This window comes from Danio rerio, chromosome 5 (assembly GCF_052040795.2).
Source record: "Danio rerio strain M-AB ecotype USA chromosome 5, GRCz13ab, whole genome shotgun sequence".
NCBI classification, from domain to species: Eukaryota; Metazoa; Chordata; class Actinopteri; order Cypriniformes; family Danionidae; genus Danio; species Danio rerio.
This window is the reverse complement of record NC_141025.1, coordinates 48,405,507-48,432,922: the sequence shown is the minus strand read 5'-3', so window position 1 is coordinate 48,432,922 and position 27,416 is coordinate 48,405,507. Positions and strand designations below refer to the sequence as shown.

The 27,416-nt window shown below is 41.4% G+C and overlaps 1 long non-coding RNA gene across 1 annotated transcript; it reads left to right on the top strand.

Moving 5' to 3' along the window:
• Positions 1-281: 281 nt before the first annotated feature.
• Positions 282-20,744, top strand: LOC147844355 (uncharacterized). The gene is made up of 5 exons (XR_015491721.1): positions 282-337; positions 1,828-1,892; positions 18,299-18,355; positions 20,374-20,430; positions 20,520-20,744. It is a non-coding gene; the product is annotated as an uncharacterized LOC147844355 (long non-coding RNA).
• The last annotated feature ends 6,672 nt before the right edge of the window (positions 20,745-27,416 follow it).

Genomic DNA, 27,416 nt, shown 5'->3' with positions numbered 1-27,416 from the left:
AAAACTGATATAAACAGTCAATGCATTAGCAATTCAACAGGCAGTCATCAGGTTTTTGGTAATAATCAGATAATATATATATTTTTTGAGCCATTGATATATTTAAAAAGAACAAAGTTATAACCGGTGTAGAAAATCTTTGTGACATGCTCCCTGCAGCCCTGCCCACTGTTAGTTCAAACCTCTCTGATGCACGCATTGAAGGCCTACCACATGGTTCACAGCTGCACCCTATCACCCTAATCATCAACCCTTAAATAGTGTGGCTTCAGTACCACAGTATGTTCTGGTCTTTCACTGCTCTAGGCTCCATGTGGTGTTGTGGATGCGTGTAAATGTGAGTTATGGTTTTCTTGTAGTGTTTATTTATGAAGTATTTTATGCAGTTTTTCCTTGTGTTTATGGAGTATTGATTTTGTATTTGTTTCTTTATGCATTTATGGTGTAGAAACCAGTCTTATATCATGTGGAGAGAATGTACTGGCATTGGTAAATAAAACTCTAAGAAATCTTGCTTCAAGTGTTTTGACTGACACTCCATTGTGATGCCCCCCTGTGAGTCAGCATTACCTTTCTAATTGCCGGAGAAATGCAGTTTGTTTACATAAAACTGATTTTATAAGGATTTTATAAGAGTTGCAAAAAAAGTTTCAGTTCAAGTCTTGGCTGAGCCAGTTTCAGATGAAAGACTGGCCATCCATTTAGAACATTCCCCTGCCTACGGTCTTGTATTGGCATGTACGCAAATCTTTATGATGGGTTTGAGTTTTTTCAGCTTAATGATGGCTTTCTTGAAGAATAATAATAATAATAATAATAGCTGTGTTTCCATCCAAAAATGCAAAGTAACTTTATGCGCAAAACTGGATCATAGCATAAAACGTGTGCAAATAAAGCAGCGTTTCCATCCAACGAGTCAAAATTTACAAAAAAGTCACTTCCTGATTAACTGGCACCAAATATCAACATTCAATTTGCTGTGGTAAGAGATGCTGCGTAAATCTTTTGTTCATCCAATAAATGACTTGTGCCTCAGAAGGCAATCCTGACATGCAGTGTACTTGCAGTGGCATTTAAAGAAGTGATATGCAGAGGACAGACGCTCTTGGTTCTGGAGGTTGATCCGCTGCGTAAAACACATGCTGGATAAGTTGGCGGTTTATTTCGCTGTGGTGCTGAAAGGAAAATGAATGAATAAAACTGAAGTGCACTCAAAAAAATTTTTGCATCAGAACGGAAATGCAAGGTCATGTGTCAAGTTTCGCAGGTCGCAAGTGGGAGGGACATATGCAAACTGTTGTAATTCCTACAGCGGCCACCTGATTTAGATTTAAATACCCTCAAAATAAAGCTGACAGTCTGCAGTTAAAGCCCATCTTGTTCATCTCAATTCATTTAAGAATACGTATTGAAAGTTTGACTTTCTCATCACACATTTTGAGTCACATTTTTTTAAATATTTTTATTCTTTGAAGTGGCATTCGTGCCGAATGTTCTTTTGTAAATCCAACAGAGGCCACTGTCGACTAACTGGCTGACTGAACGATCGACTTACCCACCCTCTCCTTCCCTATACCCAACCAGTAGTGTTATTAAAAGCACCTAGTGACCCACCCACCCCCTTCCCTAAACCCAACAGACAGTTTTAAAATGCAATGCAGAAAAAGAAAAGCCCTTGCCAGATTTGTATGTTTCCAGATTTTACCACATTCTCACCCTGTTATTTTTTTTTTCTTTTTTTTTTTTTTTTCTTCTTGCCTGCTTTCTGGAACTGTCTTTTGCCGGACTTAAACCCTGTCGTCGTAATCAACTCCTCTGCGTCTCAAGTTTGCTGACGTACATGGCGAGCCACTGAACAAACTGGTAACAGCGGAAAAGCCTTCCACTCAGAGGTAAGCGGTCATCTAGTAAGCACGGCAAAACTGGTGTCATACTACCCCGTAGCATTTGTTTTACAGACAATATGCAGCCATACGTACCTCTGGCTACATAATTCGCAATCTCCAGAAATGTATATAGGGCTGCAATTTCAGAATGAGCCTATATTGATGTTTTCCTAAAGTTTTTAAATTGATTTCAATTTCAATGCTATAATTATTCCACTATTCAATCACACCTCATGTAAATAAGGCAGTGAAATCTGAGCTGCATCCAATGCTTTTTAAGGTGCTCACCTACCCTATACCCCTGACAGTGACATCACTAGCTCCATTAAAGGCATTGTGTCTGACATTTCATCTCTAAAATATGCTGTCTCTTCTTGCATCATCAAGGCTGCATCCAGATACTATTAGCTTGTTTGATGCTAAGCAGAGATGTATAGTAACGAAGTAGAACTACTTCACTACTGTACTTAAGTACTAAAAGGCAGTATCTGTACTTTACTGGAGTATTATTTTTTTCTCCTACTTCCACTTTTACTTAAGTACATATTTTCCATGAGTTTAATACTTTTACTCCGATAGATTTTTTATGTGCTGCATCGTTACTCGTTACTAGGGGTGTCAAAATGATTGATATCAGTTCAGTAATAATAGGTCATACCCGGTTATTACGTGATGACGTCATTTATCTCCTATGCGCGATGTCGCAATACTATAGCTAAGGACGGAGGCGCGAGGGCGAGGCGGCACAGCATACCAGCCGCTAGTGTACTATTAGGGAGAAATGTTGTAAAACTTCACCTCTGCCTATCTCTCGCTCTCTCACTTTGGACATTTGACCCGCTGGCCAGTTTGTAAGGTAACTTTTCCTCTCTTCTTAGCTGGTGGATCCAGACATGAGCGTGCCAAGTTTTCTCCACTGTGTCTATTACCTGTGATAATCGCGTATTCTTCCCGCCATGGCTGAACAGCGCTTATATTTCTAAAGCCCTTTCTGTTGAGGACAATAACCAATCATAGCCGTGTAAGACCCGCCTGTCAGCGCTCAAAAAGCAGGCGGGATAATATTGACATGAGTTTATTAGCTGTAAATGCTTGTGCTGTCTTCTGTGCATGAGTTTTGTTTGATACATCCAGGAAGAGTGTTTTCTTTGAGCAGGTCAAATTAAGGGCACAGTTCGTATATCTGACTGCTGTATTAAAGGACAAAATTTTATTACAAAAACCCCTTTAACTGTCACACCATATAGAATTTCTAGAATAGAATCTAGCAATAGAATTTCTTTTTTGATTGCATTTCTTAACTCCAAATGTCGCTAGTTAACACAATCAGTGCATTTTTATTCAACACATCACATTATTTCTAAAACATCAGCCTCTACCAAATGGTTGAGATGTTGGTTTATACTAAAAGTACCAGAATTAATAAATATACTACAGAAAATATGAACTGTAAGACCAATATCAATAAAAACATAATAAAAATAAATAAAAATTATTACTAAATCATAGCCATAAGCCATAAAATATTTTAGATTTTCATTTAACACAGTAATATACACATTTTCCTGTTTTTTTTTTTACAATAAAATCAAAATCAAGTGAATTTGTGAAGCAGGATTTAGTTTGCTTGTTTAGTTTAAAGCTTTTTATTTTAAAACAATCAAACTTTAAAACTCCCAAAGTGTGAGTGTGTCTTTGTGTGTGTGTGAGTGAGAGTGAATAATGTGTAAGAGAAAACAACAGTGTGATTGTACCTGTGTGTGTGTGTGTGTGTGTGTGTGTGCGTGTGTGTGTGTGTGTGTAAGAGAGAGTGTAAAAACAATTGCAACCTATGTAATGTCCCCACAATTCACAAAAATGTGTGTGTGTGAGAGAGAGAGAGAGAGAGAGAGAGAGAGAGAGAGAGAGAACTGTGTGTGTGAGAGTGTATGAATGTGTGAGAGTGGGGAGAGAGTGTACATTTAGGTGTGTGCAGGGCAGTGTGTGTGTGTGTGTGTGTGTGTGTGTGTGTGTGTGTGTGTGTGTGTGAGAGAGAGAGAGAGAGTATGTATGTGAGTGAACATGCTGAATTATCTCATCAGTGAAGGCATTTTCTGGTAAAAGGGCCTGACGATGTGAGCTCTTGTACCATAGAAACTATTTACAGAGAAAAACAGTATCATAAGCCATGTTTCTTTTCGTTCTGCTTAATCAAGTACCCCAAAAAGATATTTAAAATAAACAACAATTAGTGTATTTTGACTGCTTTCTTTATTAACTACATTACACAATACTTGTACTTTTACTTTCAGTACTTGAGTAGTAAATTTTGAAATAAACTACTTGTAATACTTAAGTACAAAAAATGTTGAATACTTTTGTACTTCCACTTAAGTATGGTGCTTAAAGAGCACTTCTACTTCTACTCAAGTCAATTTTTGATAAAGCACTTGTACTTTTACTTAAGTATGGGTCTCTAGTACTTTATACATCTCTGATGCTAAGTAATAGTTAGGTAGTGATAACATTTACTGTAGGTATTAGGCAAAAATAGGGATGCAGAATAAGATCATTCAGAATATGTGCTTTATAAGTACTAACAGCCAATATCTGAATAATAGTGAGAATTGGTACATAAACTACAATTTTATTCTTCTTTCTTTTATGAGAGAGTAATGTCATTTCTTATACACTTTGATTTTTGAAAACTTTTTTTACTACACGCAAAAATCAGCTGATAAAAGCATGTGGGTACTTTTAAATCAAATGTGGATCATACAACTATAATATCCTGGTGGGAAAGACAACAAAACATGTTGATGCATCTGTTGCTTTTTCCAACCTTCTGGATGTAAAATCAAAATCACCGAGCTTAAATTCTCGTATGATATATTGATATCCCTCTGAATCTGCGCAGAAACATCGCCCTAGGCCATGCAGCAGAGGGGGTCCTGCTGTGACAGACAGAAAAAAAGCAGCCTAAACGCAGAGGTTTGTCCCGGTCCCTGTGATTCCTCTCTGATTCCTGCTCTGCATTCAGCATGCTCTTATGCCCTCGTTTTCCATATCACAGCCAATCCATTTTCAATGCCCACTCTTTCATTCCGCCCGTACTGCTCATAAAGGGAATTCTCCACTCTAAACCTCATTCTGAGTAGGTGTAATTAAAAGGCTTTCATGGTAATATTCCCAGCTTAGGACCCTGGTTGGTTTGTCCCTCCAGCTGCAGGGAAGTCCAGCCTGCTTTTTACAGCCAGAAAATGGTATAAAGCCCAATTTTCAGCAGCCTGGAAGGATAGCTTACTGGAAGTACGTTGCAGTGGATGAGTTGAAGGCTAATTTTACACAAGTGGAGTTTGGAGACTTGAATTTGAAATATTCTAAAGAACCAGGTGACAGCAGGCAGACTGCAAAATGAAGACTTTGTCATGATATTTTTTAAGGATTATGGGTCACACTTTACAATATGGTTTCATTAGATAATGTATTTGCTTATATGGATTAATACAGTACAGTACTTGTACAGCATGTGGTAATCCTTGTGGACTCTTTAAATTTACCACCCTTTTGTTATGTTAGGAATAAAAACATGATAAAATCTGCTGTAAAAATGCATCATAAATAATTTTATTTTGTTTTGCATAAATCTACCTCAAAACTACATTTTTTTTTTAATGACAGGATTTTAACTCTTTAATTTATTAGTTCATAAATTATGTAATTGGTGAAAAAAAAAAGACGTTTTTTCAATATAAAAAGTATTTGTGGACAGGATTTATTTTTACCCTCTATTACAGTCTTGGACATGTGAACAATTTGTAACAACACTGGCATTGATGCATTGCTATATTTTCATTTTTTTTTTCTCTCTCTAATTTACTGTTGGTGGCTGTTTTTGCCCCGCTGACTTCCAATATAATCACAGTTGATGGTGCATAAATACACAGTCTTTGTTTTTAATTTAGTCCTGAGAGCAGAGATTCATATTTTGATTTTCTCAGACACATCAAGGTAAGTGCGCAAAGGTCACTTTCACACACACAATTTTATTTGCTGTTGTACTCCATGTGAAATCCAGAAACTAAGATTTTTTTTTTATTTTATTTTTTTTTTGCTCAAACGGGTTAATGGTGTAAACTGATGTTCCGCAGTAAAAATTTTACCCCTTCCCAACAGGGAAAACCACCAACAATCCAAAATGCATAATTATATGGTGTCATGTCATTGCAATTTAAAAAAAAAAAAAAAAAAAGTGGTTGTAATGGAAGTCAATGGGGCAAAAACAGCCACCAACAGCAAGTTAATGGAAAAAAATTAAAGTTAATCAAAAACAGTGTATCAAAGGCAAGGTTGTTTCACAATGTCCACTTTGATTTTTTTTTTAAAAATGCAGTCCACAATAACTTTATATATTAAGATTCATTTTGTGTGCTTTGTTTTCATCAAATCAGTGACATACTTTATGAATTTGACAAATAAATCTGGAAATTTTCTAAACATTTAGTAGATTTGATTAGGACTAAGACTGATTAACATATTTATGGGAAAAAAAAAGGTATATACCTGGATGGGAGACCCCTTGGGAAAGCTAGCACCAATGCCCCAGTAAAGTGAAGGGGGTGCTATAGTGTCAGTGAGTGCCATCTTTTGGATGAGACGTTAACCTAGGTCCTGACTCTCTATGGTCATTCATTAAAAAATCCCATGATACTTCTCATAAAAAAAGGGCTGTAACCCCGGAGTCCTGGCCAAATTCCTTCCATCAGTCTTTACCCATCATGGCCTCCGAATCGTCCCCATCCACTGAATTGGCTCAATCACTGTCTCTCCTCTCCACCTGCAGTTGGTGTGTGGTGTGTGCACTGACGCCGATATCCTTTGGCTGCCATAGCATAATCCAAGTAGATGCTGCACACTGGTGGGGGTGTAGAGAGACCTCACTCATGCGCAATATAAATGCATATTAAATTGCAACATTTACTAATGCGTTGCTAAAATCCAAAATGTTTTTGTTTTTTTTTTTAACATTAGTTATTGCACTGAGTTAACATGAACTAACAATGCATGGAAAACTTTAATTTCCGTTAACTAGTACTGGTATAAATACTGCATGTATTGTTCATTGTTTGTTCATGCTAGTTAAATACATTAATTAATACAACCTTATTGTAAGTGTTATGAAAATAGAATAAAAATAGCACTTTACCCTAGCGTAAAAAAGCATTTAGAAGAATGACAATATATTAAAAAAAGCCCTTTTGGATTGTACAGTGTGATATATGGCGTGGGACCAGACAAGCACTTCCTAGGGATTTGAAACAATTTAAACATGCTTAAAACTACTCTAAACTGTTACCTTGTCTCTAAAGAAGAACTATATCTGGCATTTTATTTGACAGAGATCACAACAAAGGAATATAAATGCGCAATGAGCCTGCATCGCACATCAGAGACCATTCAGCCTTCCTCCCACTTCCTATTCGCTTTCCTCTAATCTCCCACATCAAAGTTTAATGCCTAACATTTCCAGAGCCTCTGAAGTTTTAGAAAACAGCTCCTGTGATTCAAATATTCTAATCTGGAAAGAGAGAAAAAAAAACGTATTAATAAAGTGATTTATTTTAGCACATTTTAATTTGCAACAGCTAATGATATATTTGTAGAAATGAAGTCTGAAGAGACACTTTTAAATATTCTCAGTAAGGCAATTATTTATTTAATAAATGATTTTTGTCTTTGATGGGCAAACAAAATTATAGACATTTTGTTGCTGTTGTTGCTTACTAATGTTGTTTATGGAGTCCCAAAAATAATAATGAAAATAAATCTATCAGGCAGTCATTCAAAAAATAACGTTAGCAGATAAAATGAAAATGCACTCATCATGACTTCAAGAGAGTTTAATATTTGAAAGTGGTTTTGCATGATTGATAAAGTGTGTGATTCATATAGAAAATAAAAGACAGTTAGACTTTTAAAAGATAAACTGTTTGTTTTTGTGTGTGTGTGTGTGTGTGTGTGTGTGTGTGTGTGTGTGTGTGTGTGTGTGTGTGTGTGTGTGTGTGTGTCCTCATCAAGCTCTTTTCAACTCTTTTAGTGCTTTTGTAACATCTGTTTCTGCCTTTGAATCATGAAGCAAACTTTTCTGATTAGCTCCATCTCCAACCAATTCGCCACGATGCCAGGATTCATTCATCTGTCATTTGTGCCATAAAGAAAAGCATCTACACGCAAATCCCTTTCTGAATAGAAACCATTGAAATCAGCCGAGTTGAGCCTCTCTCAATGAGCAATCAACACCATGTGAGCTCCCACTGAGAACCCTAATTAGGATCTATCATAATTTAAATGATTTAGAACTCTGCCATGTGCACTTCAATCTACAACAGAGACAACGCAGCATCGTGATGATTAAGGGCACGTGCTGACGATTGATAGTGCACAGCTCTGTTTAAACATACTAAAACGCACAGTAAATATCCAAGCCAGGCTCATTCTGATTACGTACTCCAATATACATTTCTGGAGAGCACCAAATATGTCTCAGGAGGTACCTTTTTTGCAAATCCAACAGCAGTGTTAGTTACATTGACGAAAAAAAATTTAATGACGAACAAGTTTCTACCGACAAAAATTAGATGAAAACTCACTAAAAATTAAGTGATGAAAACTAAAATAAAAATATACTGTCATTTTCATTGACTAATAAAAACGAGACGAGAATGTAATTAAGGGGATGTACTTTGGTAAATATCCAATCAGAATTAATCTTGATGCATGATGCAAATGCGCACACACACACACATTTAAAAATTTGTCCACCAGTAGACATGGGATGCGATTACATTACTATTTATAGGGGCGTCTGTCTGATTAAACTATGTATAATGAGATGACAACAGCTAGCAGAAAAGAAAATTCAAGTTTGTTGTCAAGACAAAAAGACCGTTTGAAATATGGGGAGGAAAAGGCAGATATAATATAAAGTACAAATCTAAAGAAACAAATCTAAAAGTGACAACAGTATGCCATGGAATCATCCTGAAATTCACGGTAAACGCAATTTTTAGAGTGTGTTTAGCACATGTGTAAATTAAAAAAGATTATGACTCAGATTGTACATAACAATCTAAAAAAGAAAAGCCTCACCTGATTTTCACCACCTTTTCAGATTTTACCACATTCTCACCCTGTTGTTTACTTGTTTATTTAGTTTTTTTTGGCTTTTGTTTTTGTCCTAACTGCTTTCTGGAACAATTCTTCGCCAGACTTGAGCCACGTTGACACAATCAACATGGCTTTGCGGCTCAATTCACTCTGCGTCTCAACTCTGCCAATGGAGGTAAGCGGTCAGCTGGTTAGCGCTAAAAGGAATCATACCACCCCGTATCTTTCATTTTAAAGATGAAATGCAGCTATACGTAGCTCTGGCCACATATTTTGCGATTTCCAGAAATGTACATCGGGCTACGTTTTCAGAATGAGCCTATGTTGCAAATATCTCTTTTCCTTCTGTATTTATATACTTTAGGTGTGACATCAACTGTGCAATGGAGAATTATTTATTACCTTCGACTCTCTGCACAGCATGCTAATGTTACAAGATGGTGCTATCATTAATTATTGATTTTCCAACAGTTCTGTGGCTTGTAGGTCAGAGGGGCTGGGAATGTCTTTATATCTAACCTGAGTTGTCTGAGCTGTGATTATAGCTTGGTTGTTTGATGTGCTAAAAAGAGCAACATGCTTGAAGATGATAATGAGAGCAAGAAAGGTGAGAGAAATGTTTCCCTCCAAAAATCAGGCATGCCTATTTTGATGAATGTAAAAATCTAAATAATATGACAACACAGGCTCATTCTGAAAATATACCACTATATACATTTCTGCAGAGTGCCAAATCCGTCCCAGGCAGGTACCTTTTTTTTTGCAGTATTTGTTTTTGTGAATCCACCAGAGACCGCTGTGTATGCTTTTTCAGATCTCAAACTTCTCTCACAAGCAGGGGCGTTGCTCGGGTCGAAAGGGATAATGGGCTTAGCCCCAAAGACCCCAATCCACCCCAAATTAAAAAAAAGAATTTTCTAATTCACCCTGCTAAAATACCACCATTTTCAAAAGGTAACCTACTTTTATAAAATTTGTTAAATGGTTTAATAATAAATAGGGCTTTTGAGTTGAATTTTAGCAATAAATTTTGAAGCTTTGTGACTTGTAACACCAAAAAGGAAAAAAAAAAACATTAATTAATTATCCCACTTTTCATTTACTAGTCTGTTGTGAGCCATATCATACCTCTTGAGCCTCCTATCTCCTCTCTTGATTTGCAGTTTCTGTTTGTTTTTTGAAAATGTAATTTTCTGCATGTCTTCAAATCTAAAAAATATGATTTATTTTATATTGCGAGTTGTTATCCAATGTGATACAAAGCTACAAACATGTTCAGTTGGACAGAGTGATTAACTAAGGTGTAGTGTTGTCAAGATACTGGAATTTCTAAATTCAATACCTTGCAAAATATTGATATTCAATAGGCTACTATTTTTGACATAATACAAATTTTATCAAAAATAGTACAAAAATAAAAATAAACATTTATATGCTAGAAATGTGTTTACTTCAAATTTCTTTTGAGGGAGATTTATTTTTTTATTTTTTTCAGTTTTCCTCAAAATAAGGTGATGTTGGCATTGTAGCACTTTAAATGCAAGTAATGCCTGTTTCATTCATTCATTGAGCAGAATTTCCAGATATACCTCACAAAAGTAACAGTCCAGGAAATCCTTAATATGGATGAAGGCATCCAGCTATTGCTGTAGTTGAATGAACATAAGATCTGAATTAGAATTTTATTTTCTTTTTTTAAATTTTTCCCAAATGATGTTTAACAGAGCAAGGAAATTTCCACTGTATGTCTGATAATATTTTTTCTTTTGAAGAAATTCTTATTTGTTTTATTTCAGCAAGAATAAAAGCAGTATTACATTTAAAAAAAAAAAAAAAAAAAAAAACATTTTAGGGTCAAAATTATTAGCCCCTTTAAGCTAAATTTTCTTTTTCTGATAGTCTACAGAACAAACCATCATTATACAATAACTTGCCTAATTACCCTAACCTGCCTTTAAAGCCTTTAAATATCACTTTAAGCTGTATAGAAGTGTCTTGAAAAATGCCCAGGCATATATTATTTACTGTCATCATGGCAAAGATAAAATAAATCAGTAATTAGAGATGAGTTATTAACATTTAAGTTTAGAAATGTGTTGAAAAAATCTTCTCTCCGTTAAACAGAAATTAGGGGAAAAAAATTAACAGGGGGCTAATAATTCAACTGGGGCTAATCAGACTTCAACTGTATGTCTTTTTCCAGCCATCTCAGGTATTTTCATAAAGTCGATTTATAATCCCCTGCTAACTGACATAGCATGTTAAAGTAGAATGTAGCTATACAATATGCTAGGTGCATGAGCTCACTGTGATTTAACTATTACAGAAACAGATGTGACCGGCTATATCATATCTAGATAAATATGCCTAGATGATCTATATCATATCTAGAAAGCTAGAACAATTTACGTTTTTCTGACTAATTTGTATGTATGCATTGATATGATGCACATTTTATCGATTACAGTTATTTTATTTCACCAAAACTACAAACATTTTATACTGTGGAAACAAATGTTAAGCTTCATTAGTAGTTCCCCTTCGGGGGGAACTTCAGCACTATAAGTGGATTTGATTTGTAAAATCCACGCATTGGGAGGTTCGGTTCAGAAGCTACTCGTCTGAAAGAGTATTGAACGGGCCAATTAAGAATGAATTGGCAGCGCAAGCCTGCACAGGTGAGCGGCATAAGCAATCAACTGAGTATATAAGCTCACCTGGCGCCAGCAGACGCTATCCTTTTCGCTTCAGAGACTTTCTGATCGAGTCGATGAGGGTTCCTCCTGCTGTGACCAGCGATTCTGAGCGAACGAGAGCATTCTCCCGGTCCAGAGTGTGTACACGCAGTGGCAGACGGTCGAGCTGGGTTTCTCCCTTGCCTGGCGTTCTTTGGGTCCGGTCCTCCAGAGCGGTGCGTATAAAGTTGCAAACTTCACAGAAAGAGCAACACAGTCGTGCAGCACGTCCTTATCAGGACGGCGCTCCGACTGTGCGTTTCTGGATGCGGTGGTTTCCTGTCCTCGGATGATGGGCGCGGGCACTGCGTTACATGTCTGGGGGTCCAGCATGTTAATGCGCTGCTTGCGGGCAGTTCATGTCGTCATTGCGATGCCATGACTGTTGCGCAAGATCGCGGTTAGCCTTTGCAAAAGGGTGAACCACCCCAGTTGTCCCCTGCTCTGCAGCGGGCACTCGGGCAGATCTGAGGGTTTCAGCGAGAGATAATCCGTCGCCCACGGGCCCGCGGACCTCCCGCTCCTCTAAGCGCTCCATCCAAGCTTCGGGCGGGGGAAGCGATCCGTCTAACAGATGGTAGCCCTTACGCCCGATGACACCGGAGACCAGATGTCCACCGCGGCATCGGAGGGTGGGCTTTCATTGTCCGATGATGATCCAGACCCGCTCGCCCCCTTCGGGCTGGTGAGCGCTGTCACTACGGATCCTGAAAAGGACATGTTAGCCGTGCTTTCCCGGGCTGCTTCGGCCGTGGGTTGGAGATGGTTTATCCCCCAGCTCCGCGGCCGGACCGACTAGAGGGGCGTTCCCTTCTTCCCGGAGGTGCACAGTAGGCTCACGCGGTCTTGTAAAGCACTTTTTTCTGCTCGTGCTGCGTGTTCCTCCACCCTAACCACTCTTGACGGTGAAACAGCCAGGGGGTATGTGGCGATTCCTCAGGTTGAGTGCGCGATGGCGGTAAATCCGCGCGGCGCCTCTTCTTAGCGGGGTCCGCCTCGTCTCCCATCCAAAGCCTGTAAGTTATCTACCTCCCTCGGAGCTAGAGCTTACATAGCTGCGGGCCAGGCTGCTTCTGCCTTGCATGCGATAGCCACCTACCAGCGCTACCAAGCGCAGGCGCTGGCCGAGCTGCACGAGGGTGGGTCCAACCCAGGCTTACGAGTTTCGCACCGCCGCCGACTTAGCTCTTCGGACTACTGAGTCCGCTGCGTGTGCGTTGGGGAGGACGATGTCCACATTAGTGGTCCAGGAGCGCCACCCCTGGCTGATATGCGCAAAGTCGACAAAGTCCGCTTTCTTGACTTCCCCATATCCCCAGCCAGGTTCGGCGACACTGTCTGTGAATTCACCCAGGAATTCAAGGCGGTGAGAGAGCAGTTGGTGGGTGATGTCTTATCGGCGGTCCGTAGCCCGCTCCGCCCGCCGTGCCATTCATACCTGCTCCTCGCCGAAGGCGCCCGCCTACGAGAGCTGCTCCGCCCCCGCACACGCCTCAGGCGAAGCGAGCGCGTCGGGCACCTCGGAAGCAGGCAGCCCCCCTGCCCAGAACGCCGCTAAGTCCGGCAACGGACCGCGAAGCGCCCCTGGGACAGGCCATCTGGAGAAGAGGGAACTTGCTCTTTCCCCGCTGGAGGGCGGGGCCCCATTTCCAACGGCACTTTTTACTGCCATGAAAACATTATGAAAGGGCACTTTTCACTTCCCCAGATGTGACAGCCCGAAATCTGCCAGTCTGGGACGCTGTGCTTTCTAGCTTGCAGATTCGGTGCGTTTCGCCAGTGGCTCACGAGCGCTGGGAGGACGGTCTCCTTTCTCCCACCCCTCGAGCCTCTCCTCCGGAGCTCGGGTTTGGAGTGAGAGCAAATATCTCACCTCCAGCTTTTCCGTGGGACCCGCGAGCTTCCCGGATCAGCACACCCACTCCGCGCTGCCCCACTGCTGGTACGTCAGCGATTGTAGCGATGAGTCCATTAGCGAGAGCTCTGCCTGCCTGGTTAGCGCGGGCCAGCTCTTCGCGGTGGCTCATACGCACAATCAGACTCGGCTATGCGATTCAGTTCGCGAAACGGCCCCCCAAGTCACGGGTGTGTATTCACCAGGGTCAGCCCCCTGTCCGCCCCTGTCTTGTGAGAGGAGATTGCTGTCCTCCTGGCGAAGGATGCAATCGAGCCGCTCCCTCCAGCCGAGATGGAGAGTGGGTTTTACAGCCCACGCTTCATCGTGCCCAAAAAGAGCGGTGGGTCACGGCCAATCCTAGATCTGCGCGTTTTGAACCGCTGCCTGCACAAGCTGCCGTTCAGAATGCTCACGCAGAAGCGCATCCTCCGGTGCGTTCGTCCTCTGGGTTGGTCTGCAGCATTAGACCTGATGGACGCGTATTTCCATGTCTCCACTCTTCCTCGCCACCGACAGTTTCTGCGGTTTGCGTTTGAAGGTCGAGCTTGGCAATACAAAGCCCTCCCCTTCGGGCTCTCTCTGTCTCCGCGGGTCCTCACCAAGCCCGCGGAGGGTGCCTCAGCGCCCCTTCGGCTCGCGGGCATCTGCATACTCAATTTCTTTACGACTGGCTGATTTTTGCCCTCTCTCGGAGCAGTTGATTATGCACAGAGACAAAGTGCTCTGGCACTTCCACCTGTGGGGGTTTCAGGTCAACCGAGAAAAGAGCAAACTCGCCCCCGTGCAGAGGATCTCTTCTCTCGGGCTGGAGCTGGACTCGGTCACCATGGCAGCGCGCCTCTCCGGAGAGCGCGCTCAGCTGATGCTGTACTGTCTGAGAGAGCTCGACAGTAAAATAGTGGTCCCACTGATACTATTTCAGAGGCTCCTGGGGCATATGGCATCCGCAGCCGCTTCATGCCGCTCAGATTATTCTATATGAGACCACTTCAGCACTGGCTTCACGATCGAGTCCCCAGACGCGCATGGCACGCGCGCGCACACCGAGTCTCTGTTACTGCGCTGTGTCGCCGCGCCCTCAGCCCTTGGAGCGACCCCTCGTTCCTACAGGCCTGGGTGTCTCTAGAACAGGCGTCCAGTCTTGTTGTCGTTTCAGCAGACACTTCCAACACGGGCTGGGGGGCTGTGCGTTGCGGGCATGCGGCTGCGGACCTGTGGAAAGGTACCCAGTTGCATTGGCATATCGCCTGGAGCTGTTGGCAGTGTTCCTCGCTCTTCACCGTTTTTTTCCGGTGCTGGAGCGGCAACACGTGCTGGTCAGGACGGACAGTACGGCGGTGGTGGCGTATATCAGCCGTATAGGGGGTATGCGCTCTCGCCGCATGTCTCAGCTCGCCCGCCGTCTGCTCCTCTGGAGTCATCCGCGGCTGAAATCGCTGCACACCATTCATATTAAGGCAAGCTCAACCGTGCAGCCGATGCGCTCTCACGGCAGCCTTGCGTCCTGGAGAATGGAGACTCCACCCCGAGTCTGTTCAGCTGATATGGGCGCGATTCGGGGAAGCCCAGATCGATCTGTTGCTTCCCCCGAGATCGCTCATTGCTAGTTGTTCTTTCCCTGACCGAGTGCTCTCGGCACGGATGCACTGGCTTACAGCTGGCCTCGGGGCACGCGCAAATACGCGTTTCCCCCAGTGAGCCTGCTCGCGCAGTTACTGTGCAAGGTCAGGAAGAGGACGAGGAACAGGTTGCTGGTTGCGCCCCTCTGGCTCAACCGGACCTGGATGTCAGAGCTCTCCCTCGCGATAGCCCTCCCCTGGCAGTCCCTTCGAGAGAGCACCTACTCTCTCAGGGACAGGGCACCACCTGGCACCCTCGCCGATCTTTGAAGAGATTTTAGACGCGAGGAAGACTTAGGTAACCTCCGATTGCGGTGGCTAATACCGTCACTCGGGCTAGAGCCCCCTCCCCGAGCGCGCCTATGCCCTGACGTGGAGTCTATTCACTGAATGGTGTGTCTCTCGCTGAGAAGACCCCCGTAATTTGCAGATCAGCGTTGTGCTTTCTTTACGCCGAGAGAAGCTGGAGAGCAGGCTGTCGCCCTCCACACTCAAGGTTACGTGGCTGCCATCTCCGCTCTCATAACGCGGTGGCTGGCAGCACCGTGGGAACGCATAACCTCATCATCCGGTTCCTCAGGGGCGTTAAGCGAATTAATCCATCCCGCCCCCTCTCATGCCCTCTTAGAATCTCGCCCTCGCTACACAAGCCGCGTCAGATCCCTTCGATCCTCGACTCAGTATCTTTCTGTCCCTGAAGACAGCTCTGCTGGTCGCGTTGATATCGATTAGAGGGTCGGGGACCCGGAGGCATTTTTCGGTCAGTGACTCGTGCCTGTAATTGGGCTGGCTTCTCTCACGTCCTGAGACCCCGCCCGCGATATGTGCCCAAGGTTCCTACCACTCCGTTTTAATACGAGGTAGTGAGCCTGCAAGCGCTGCCCTCGGAGGAGGCAGACCCAGCCCTTCTTTATTGTCCAGTTCGCGTTTTGCGTATTATCCGGACCGCACTCAGAGTTTAGATCATCTGAGCAGCTCTTCGTCTGTTATAACGGTCGGCAGCAGGGAAGTGCCGTACCGAAATAAGTTCCCACTAGTTTGTGGATGCCTTTCTTTCACTATCAGAGCCGAGATAAGCCGCGTCCCCCGAGAGCGCGTGCGCACTCCACTCGGAGTTTCGCATCCTCTCGAGCGCGCGCACGCGGCGCCCCTCTAACAGACTTCTGTAGAGCTGCGGGCTGGGTGACACCCAACACATTTGCAAGGTTTTACAATCTGCGAGTGGAGCCGGTTTCCTCAAGGGTATTAGGTAACCCTTGGTGATTGAGGAAACAATTCGGTAGGGTGTTGAAACACGCTTGCTGCGCCATTTTCCCTAACACGGAGATACGTGCGCCTTTTTATCTGTCAGTAAAGTTCCCCGTCAGGTGAGCCCTGCAGATTCCTCCGTGGCCCCCAGCACTGACTCAGCGGAGGAGTCACTTGCTGGCCCACTACGTTGTAGGTCTGCCCGCTGGTCAGCCCGCGTTTTGGGTAAAGGTGCCTGCTATGCGTGATCCCCACTAGGCGATCCCATATGCTTATTCCGCCACGGTTAAGTCCCCCCCCCTGGGCGGACCCGTGTCTTCCCTCCCCGCTAACCACTCTTTTGCTATGCGTACTCCCCCTTTTTAGGGCTAGTCCATATGTAAATTCTGCCATCTATCCCCCCTTGGGTAACGGATGGCCTCCGCAGCGTCCTCCCTATCGGGATTGCACGCTTCCCAACGTACTGTCGTATTTCCCTAGAATTATCTAGATGCTCACGACTTCCCAAAAAATATATCTAAATCCGTAAAACTTCTGTTGAAGTAGGATAAATTAAGGCCAGGGACACGTTGGAGGACCGCGCCCCCCATGATGCGGGTGCGTCACGCTTGCTTGACTATCTCCTCATCGGGGGTGTTGGTAAGGTGCAGTCATTATGGCGCTTTCAATGGGCTCCCAATGCGTGGATTTTACAAATCAAATCCACTTATAGTGCTGAAGTTCCCCCCGAAGGGGAACGTTCGAGGTTACTAAAGTAACCCTTCGTTCCCCGAGGAGGGGAACGGAAGCACTATACTCCGTCGCCATAATGACTGTCCCTTAGCTGTTGAAAGTCTCTTCAGCTTAAAAAGGATAGCGTCTGCTGGCGCCAGGTGAGCTTATATACTCAGTTGATTGCTTATGCCGCTCACCTGTGCAGGCTTGCGCTGCCAATTCATTCTTAATTGGCCCGTTCAATACTCTTTCAGACGAGTAGCTTCTGAACCGAACCTCCCAATGCGTGGATTTTACAAATCAAATCCACTTATAGTGCTTCCGTTCCCCTCCTCGGGGAACGAAGGGTTACTTTAGTAACCTCGAACGTTAGAACTACTCAGTTTCGCGAAAGAGTTGTATTATTACCTCATCAACTTCAACTCTTCAAAATAATGAATAAATGAAGTGCAGTGGCGGAATTTTTTTAAACATCATGTGACAACAGTGCCACTCCCACCTGCCGGTAGATACAGGTACTGCTGAACAGCTGACCCGACACAAACACTGTGTGAGGTGGAATGTGCGTGATTTACGCAGTTATTTTCAGTACTTAGATAAATTAAATGTTATACACCATTATATATACTTATATATTATATATACTTATATTTTTATTTAAGTGCAACATATTGCAAAAGATCAGGGGCTTTTGACAAAAGATCAGGGGCTTTTGACAATACATCAGGGGCTTAAGCCCCCCCCCCCCTCGCAACGCCACTGCTCACGAGTGCCATTTGTGCCTGCTTTTCTCATGTAAATCCACCAGAGGCCGCTGTCAACTGACTGATTGACAGACCAATCAATCTAAACCCACTCGAGAGTCTTAAAAAGCAATCCAGAAAAGAAAAGCTCTAGCCTGACCATGTTTTCAGATTTTTGCACATTTTCACTGTTATTTACTTGTTTGTCTGATTTTTGGCTTCTGTTTTTGTCTTACTCGCGCTCTGAAACTGTTCTTTGGCGGACTTAAACCTCGTCATTCTGGTCTTCTCTCCGTCTCTTCGTCTCAAGTCAGCTGATGTACATGTCGAGCTACTGGACAAACTGGTCACAGCCATCCATACAGAGGTAAGCAGTCAGCTGGTAAGCGAGAAAAGGAATGGCGTCAGAACGCCCCGTAGCAATCATTTTAAAGATGAAATGCAGCCATACGTACTTCTGGTTACATAATTTATGCAGTGTTGCCAACTTAGCAATTTTGTTGTTAGATTTAGCAACTTTTCATAGTATTATCTTTTTTTTTTCTTTTTTTTTTTCAAACAGCACCTAACAACTAATTTAGCAGTTTTTAACATTAATTTGATAATTTTAGCTAATTTTAACAAGTGATTTAAAAGAGCAGCGGCTGCTGGCTTCACTCAGTAGAGTAGCTAGCTTAGATCGTTTTTCATTACTCGTAATTTACTGATATTTGTTAACATGTATAATTGTTGGTAATTTAGGTAGCAATAAATTATAAATAGTGCTATAATTGTTGTCACTTTCACAAATATGTTAATTTCGCAAGTTAAAAAAAAAGTACACAAGCTGTGATTGTTTAAAAGAATGTAACTGTTCATTATCAGTGTTATATTAAAAATATTAAAACTCAAAAAATCAAAAAGTGTTTATTACTTTCAAAAAATAGTCAACAAAAATTTTCATCCAAATCTAAATGGTCATATTTCAACCAATCTTTTTGCTAGGATGGCCAGTCAATTTGAGAACATTAATTATTTTGTATACTACATAAAAATGTAGTTTTGAGTTGCGATTGCGCAATGGCCTCGTCACGCAAAGTAATATGTTTATGAGAACCATTTTATTGTGCATGTGGGTGTAATGTTTTAATATAATTTAATATTTATCCATAATAATTTAAAATATAAATGTAATTATTTAAAAATATATATAATATTTAATAATATAATTATAATATTTATTATATAGTAAATATAATTATTTAATATAATATAATGATCCTTAGAGCATAGAGATATGATGGGCTTGCGCTTCTCAGACACTACGTGATGATGTCACTGATAAGCAAATTAGTGTGTGACGTCATCTGGCAATGTTTAGCTACTTTTCAGGCAGGCTTTAGATACTTTTCATTGGAAATAGTTGGCAACACTGAATTTGTGATCTCCAGAAATTTATATAAGGCTACATTTTAAGAATGAGCCTACATAATAATAATAATAATAATAATTTGTTACTAATTCGTTACTGGCCACTCAAAGCGCTTTACACAATGGGGGGGAAACTCCTCATCCACCACCAGTGTGCAGCATCCACCAAGATGACGTGATGGCAGCCATTTTGCGCCAGACCGCACACCAAACACCAGCTGATTGGTGGAGAGGAGACAGAGTGATGATATGCCAATCATGATATAGTGAGGGTTAGGAGGCCATGATGGACAGAGGCCACTGGGCAGATTTGGCCAGGATGCCAGGGTTAAACCTAGGATTTTTAACGACCACAGAGAGTCGGGACCTCGGTTTAACGGCGCTCACTGAGCAGTATAGAGTCCCTGTCACTATACTGGGGCATTAGGAGCCACACAGAATGCAGGTTGAGCACCCCCTGCTGGCCTCACTAACACCACTTTCGGCAGCAACCTAGCTTTCTTATGTGGTCTCCCATCCAGGTACTGACTGGGCGCAGCCCTGCTTGGCTTCATTGTGCAACCATGTGAGAGTTGCAGAGAGCTAGCTGCTGGCACATTTTAAGAATGAGCCTATGTTGCAACATGAAGTTAGCTCATTTAAAGTTGCCATGAAATCAAAATGTATTCTTCTTATTTTTATATGTTCTATAGTAATTCTTGTTATAAATGATGGACACAGTTTATGTGCACATTATTTCATAATTATTATTTTTGCCCCATAAACTTTAATCAAACTCCACAATATTCCCTCCCTCTCGAAATGCCTTTCTTCACTTCCTGGTCACATGAAATTCCTTTAGGGCTGCATATCTGTGCTTGTCTCTCTTCTGCTCAGAATTTGTCAATTTGTCAATCTTTGTTCATTTTGCTAACATCTTTTAAAAATCTAATCATTTTCCAAAAAACAAAACTTGCATTTATTTTCTCTTTTCAGGACCATTTTAACAGTACCGCTGTGGAAAAAAATTACAACCTTGCTTCCATTTTTCTGGTGAATTTAAATACACATCATGCCTCCATGTTTGTCTAGAATGATCTCATCTTATGCTGACAGCCAAACATGACATCTGTCCTTTGCAGCTGTGATAAATTCATACTCATCTGCAAGAGTTATTTCTTGGCTCATGTTACTCCTGCTGATGGGCAAACCTGGCTGGTATCCTCAAGCTAATAACCATCTGATATAAATGTATAGACTCTTAAAAACAACAGAACTATGTTTGCGCTGATAGTAATGCTGATCATCATGAAGATTCTGATGTAGATTTAGATGTTTTATCTTAATAAATACACTCTGAAACCCTGGGATATTCCTAGATCATAGGGGAAGGTTAACAATGGCAACACTTAGCTATTTTTATGAATTGCACCCTAACTTGGGGGGTTTGGCACCTTAATGGACATTTAAATTAAAATAATAAAAAAATGATATATAAATATAAATATATTTTAAAAATAATAAATAAAACAATTTATTTATAAAAGAAGATAAAAAATATAAAAAAACAAACATTTTTGGATATATATATATATATATATATATATATATATATATATATATCCACACATACACACACAGTTTGTAATTAATTCAGTTGTAACCATAGCAAATTATTGTCCTTATTTTATTTTCAAGTATTACTTTTGATTTAACTTTAACAATTAATTGCTCCATATTGCAATGCAATACAGTCACATAGTATCAACACTCTCCCACATATCTAGCTATTTAAACAGCCCTTTTTTTCTGTTTTGGTATAAGATTGCAGAAATGTACAGTTTTTCACCATCATACTGAATACATTTTTAGTCATTTAGCAGAACTACAGTTCGAACCGCTGTATACTGTAGTTAAACCCTATTCTTGCACTATCACTAGGCTATAAATATTACTAATGATCATATTTTTAATATTAATCTGATTGTATGATTTTCAGAACATTATTGTGCCGGCATTTAAATCACTCATTTTCCCGTCTGTAAAATAAAGAAACAGATAAAAACAATATGATTAAATGGCATGACGCAATCAGAAGCTTCAAAGGTCTGCTGCACCAGTAACAAGATCCACTCGTTTAATCGCTGAACAGTGCAGTGCAGCTGATTAAAACAAAAATTATTGTTGGTTAGTTTTTATCTTTTTGAATACATTTAAGTCCTTTTTGTTAACAATAACGTGCTGTTCCTGCTTTAGATGAGTGGATCAGAGCATACATGCAAATTAATAGCTTTCAGTGAGGTTACAGGTACAAATGACTTGTCAAATTTCCGTTTGTGTCAAGCTACAGAATAGGCAACAAACATTCTCTCTTCCTTATTTTATAGAAAATTACCTTTTCTCAGAGGTAGGTCTCTAGTCTGTTTTGAATGTATGACTCTTGAAAGTGGCAAATTGTGAAATAAACCTCATTTGTGAAGCACCTACAGATGTGTTCAGATATGATTGTCATGTTTTACAATGCTCTTGTGTTTTAACGACACCTAAAAGCACATTGACTTTCTAAATAATTCACATTAACACAATAGTTTTACTGTTAATGAATTATGAAGATTATTATTATTATTATTATTATTATTATTATTATATAAATTTGGAATAAAAAAATAATAAATAACTCCAAATACCTGAAATGTAGCATCCAAGTCCTCATGCGTATCAGCATGCACAAATGGAAAATCTACTACTATGTGTGACGATTTTGGCCTGGTCTTGAAATATTATTATTATTTGTTAGTGGGTAAATTTAATTTAATATTGTCTTTTGTATATCCTGAAGTGGTTTACCTGATTTATATCTTTATGAAGGTTTATTTATATTTTATCCCTTATTAATTGTCTTGTAAATTGTATTAACGGGTATTGTGCCTGGGCCTGGAAATTTAAGTTTGTTTGATTTATGATGAGTTTAACTAAAGTAGGTTGAAGTTAAAGCTTGTTTGCTTTTTTTTTCTCCTTTGTGAATGTATTGATTTGGTTGATTGAACATTTTATATAGGTTGATTTGAATAAATCATACAGTTGTTGAAGCTTTATTTTTTTATTATTTCATTTAATTATTTAAGAAACTAATGGGGTTTTCCCCTGATTTCCAACCCATTTTATTTGCCAAAAACCGCTACAAAAGCAACATTAAAGCTGCAAGCAGCTATGAAAGGAACCTTGCACCCAGGCTCACTGCTACCCAGTGGCCTTAGGATGACAGAGAACAGTAGACAACAGTAATTTAATCTGATAAATGTAAAAAGAAAACTGAGAAAATCACAGATTTATGCAGATTTTTTGGCGAAAACTCTAGATCTTTACAATATCACCTCACAAAGGTCTTTGGAATAAACTGATGGAACAATAATTTAATCTGATCAATTTGTAGGAGGAGTTTGTTACAGTGTAAAACATGTCATTTCCTGTTGCCAGCAGGTGGCACTATAAATCTAACTGAATATTGGCATGTAATTGTGTTCAGGTCAGGACTCTTATCGAACAAGTAGATTCTAAAGCAGATCAGAAGCATGTCTGTTACAATAACTTCCTTTTTCGTAGCGAAACATCAAAGTTTGTGAGGCTGCCACAGACACCCCATTCATCGAAAACTCTATATCTTCGCAATTTAACATCACCCATGCCTTTAGATGACAATACTTATTTTTGGTGTTTTTATTATAAAATCCCTGGGAGGAGTTTGTTAAAATACAATGCCTGGAAATGGCAAAAAACTTAGCTTTTTTGGCAGAGGAAGTAAAAAATATCTGACTTACTGGGTGGTTTGAGATTTTGCTCCAGGACACTTTTTTTGTAGATAATGGCATGTTTGATGTGTGTGCCAATTGTAGTACGTGTGCATGAAACGTAGTTTAGAGGCCACTCTATTAAAAGTGCATAGGTGGCACTGTCCAGGCATTTTGCCACAGCCACTTCCAAAACTTATACATTTTTGCCACTTCTGGCGCATGTGCAAAGTTTCGTCAGTTTTCCAGCATTTTAAGACCCTCAAAATTGTGATTCATTCTAAAGATGAAAAAGCAAAAGGAAGAAGAAGAAAAAAAAAAGTGAAATTTATTTATAAACTAATTTCGAGAGGAGCACATGCTTTTGATTGATAGCACCTGGTCCACATTAGCTAACACTGATTTACCAATCCGACGACTCCTTAACCACTATAAATAACCAGAGTATCTTACTTAAGCCATCTTCGTCTTGAAGAATCCCCCCTTCCACCCCTACTCCTCCCATTTCCTTGTCAGGGCAGCACAGAGGCCTAGTGGTTAGTACCACAGCCGAACAGCAAGAATGTCACCGGCCCGGACACTTCCAGGCCAGGTCGGCATTTCTGTGTGGAGCTTGCATGTTCTCCTCGTGTTTGTGTGTGTTTTCACCGGGATCTCCGGTTTCCTTCCACAGACCAAAAACATGTAACATAAGTAAATTGACAAATCTAAATTGACAGCATAGACACTTCATAGCATCAATCTACTTCCAATATTATCGAGCAGGGGACTTCTCGAGACCTACCTGAACTTGGACTCCCCTCTCGCCCTGCAACGGGAAGGAGCCCCGGGCTCGAGGATCTCACAAGTTCAGGGCTCTCTCCCAGGACAGCATGCCAAACAAGCTCCATAATCAATCATCAGCTAAGGGCGAACTCTTGAAACCGCAATTCCAACAGGGCCACTGTTGTATATTGAGTTAGTAACAAATTGATTGTTCAGTTACGACGCACTCTAGTGGTGTGTGTGTATATGTGGTTGTTGCAATAGTGAAGTAAAGACGTGTTCAGAGCAGCTCCGGTGTGATTGTCTTAATTACTGTTATGTAAGTGTACAAACATAACAGAACTGGCGACGAGGATTGTAAAGACCCAGTTGTGCAGCAAGTTTCATCATCAGGCTTAACGTGCAGTGGGTAATGTACAGTATATACATATATTAACGAACCGAAAGGGAAGACGAAACAGAAATGGCTGCGTGCATCGGACAAATGGATGCTTTTGAAAGCACGGTGGAAGACTGGGCAACATATGTGGAGAGAGTTGAGCAATATTGCTTAGCCAATGACATCGGGAACGAGAGAAAAGTTGCCGTTCTCTTGAGTGTAATGGGGGCAAAAACATACAACCTCTTACGCAGTTTATCAGCACCAGTTAAGCCAGCCGAGAAAACTTTCAAAGAGATTGTGGAAGTGCTGCAAACGCATTTAAATCCGAAACCATTGACGATCGCGGAGCGCTTTCGCTTCCATAAGCGAAATCAACACAAGACAGAGTCTGTATCGGAGTACATGGCCGAGCTCCGGAGACTCACAGAGCACTGCCAATTCGGTGATGGGTTGTCTGACGCGCTCAGGGATAGGCTTGTTTGCGGCATTCACAGCGAGAGCACGCAAAAGAGACTCCTTACTGAAAGAGAGCTCACGTTGGCGCGAGCGCTTGAAATCGCCGTTTCTATGGAGACAGCCGCAAAAGATGCGCTGGAATTACAGAGAAAGGCGATCTCGGAATGTCACATAAACAAGTTCACGTCAAAGAAAAGTGAAAATTCATTGTGTTTCAGATGTGGGAAAAAGTCACATAGCCCTACTGAATGCTGGTTTAAAGAGAAGGAGTGCAGACAATGTCATCGCAAGGGACACATACAGAAAATGTGTAAAACAAAAGCAACTGAAAATAAAAGAAAGTCATTTGGAAAAAGACACACTAAGATGCATGAGCTGAACGAATCTGATACAGAAAACTCTGATGTGGCAAGCCTCTCATACATTGAACTACACGCCCTTAAAGAGACAGATCGCGAAATCATCTGGGTGAGTCCTATCATTGAGGGAGTAAAACTGAAAATGGAGCTTGATACAGGATCGGCACTGTCAATAATATCGTACAAGGATTACAAAGACCATTTTGAAAAGTTCAAACTAAAGCACACATCTGTAATACTCAAGACATATACAGGAGAGAAAATCTCACCCATAGGAAAACTGAAGGTGAGAGTAAAATGTGAAAAACAAAGGCGAGTCTTGAATCTTTATGTGCTGAAAAAGGGGGGAGTACCCTTATTTGGACGAGAATGGCTGAGGAGCATTCGGCTTAACTGGCAGTCCTTAAAAGCTATACAAGTTACCCCGGAAACAACACTTCAGCAAGACAAATTAGAGGAGGTGCTAGTGAAACATGCACAAGTTTTCCAAGATGGAATTGGAACTCTAAAACACATTAAAGCAAGGCTCAAGGTTGAAAGTGATGTGCAACCAAAATTTCACAAAGCACGCCCTGTACCATATTCAGTACGCCCAAAAGTGGAGGCGGAGCTAAAGCGACTAGAAGACCAAGGAATCCTGTCTAAGGTAAACTGGACTGACTGGGCTACACCTATAGTCCCAATTGTCAAGAAGAGTGGTGATGTAAGAATTTGTGGCGACTTCAAAGTCACGATTAATCCAGTCTTACAGGCAGACCAGTACCCATTGCCTCTCATTGATGACATTTTTGCGTCACTGTCAGGTGGGCAGCGTTTTTCAAAAATTGATCTTGCCCAGGCGTATTTGCAGATGGAGATGGAAGAATCGTCTAAAAAGTACCTGACAATAAATACGCATAAGGGTCTCTTTCGCTACAACAGACTTGTATTTGGGGTCTCGTCAGCACCAGCTGTGTGGCAAAGAGCCATGGATCAAGTCTTGCAGGGTGTCGCTGGCACACAGTGCTATTTAGATGACATTATAGTCACGGGCCATGACGATAAAACCCATCTGGCAAACTTGAATGCTGTGCTGGAAAGACTGGCTGAGTATGGTCTGAGAGCAAATAGGAGCAAATGTGAATTTTTCAAAGATTCAATTGAATACTGTGGACACCGGATTGACAAGGCAGGCCTTCACAAGTCTCCAGACAAAATCAATGCCGTACTTAATGCACCAAGACCAGAGAATGTGAACCAGCTTCGTTCGTTTCTCGGACTGGTGAACTATTATCACAGATTTTTACCAAATCTCTCCACAGTTATACATCCATTAAATGCTTTGCTTCAAAAGTCAAGTAAATGGGTGTGGTCAAAGGACTGTGACAAGGCGTTCAAGATGGCTAAGCAATTGATCACGTCAGAGACTGTGTTAACACATTATGACCCCAGTCTACCCCTGCGTGTTGCATGTGACGCTTCACCATACGGCATAGGTGCAGTTTTGTCTCACAAAATGACTGATGGATCTGAGCGGCCAATTGCATTTGCGTCTAGATCCTTGACTGTGTCAGAACGCAAATATGCACAGATTGATCGAGAAGGCTTAAGCTTAGTATGGGGAGTGAAGAAGTTTAATCAATATTTGTATGGAAAACACTTCACTCTGATCACAGATCATCAGCCATTAGTGGCCATTTTCAGCCCCAACAAATGTGTCCCAGTAATGGCTGCAGCACGCCTACAACGATGGGCGTTGTTTTTAGGTGGTCATGACTATTCGATTGAGTTCAAGGGCACTAAGCACCATGGAAACGCAGACGGACTGTCGCGCCTTCCTCATGAGAATGCAGATGAGGGGACAGATGAAACGGACATGTTTCACATTGTTCAAATGGAACCTTTACCAGTCACAAGTGCTCAAATTCAAAATGAGACTCGTCGAGACCCGGTACTGTCCAAGGTGTTTGAGCTGACCATGAAAGGATGGCCAGCTAAAGGGGATCCTCAACTGTTGGACTACTCAAATCGTCGTGAACAGCTTTCTGTAACACAAGGATGTGTCATGTGGGGTACTCGAGTGATAGTTCCACATAAGCTACAAGCCAGAGTACTCACTGCCTTACATGAAGGACATTTAGGGGTTGTGAAAATGAAAAGCCTAGCCAGGAGCTATGTTTGGTGGCCAGGGCTAGATCGCCAAATTGAAGATCTTGCTAAGGCATGCTCTGGATGCCAGCAAATTCAGAGACAGCCAAAGGCAGCACCTTTACATGTGTGGGAATTTCCTACCAGCCCCTGGCAGCGAGT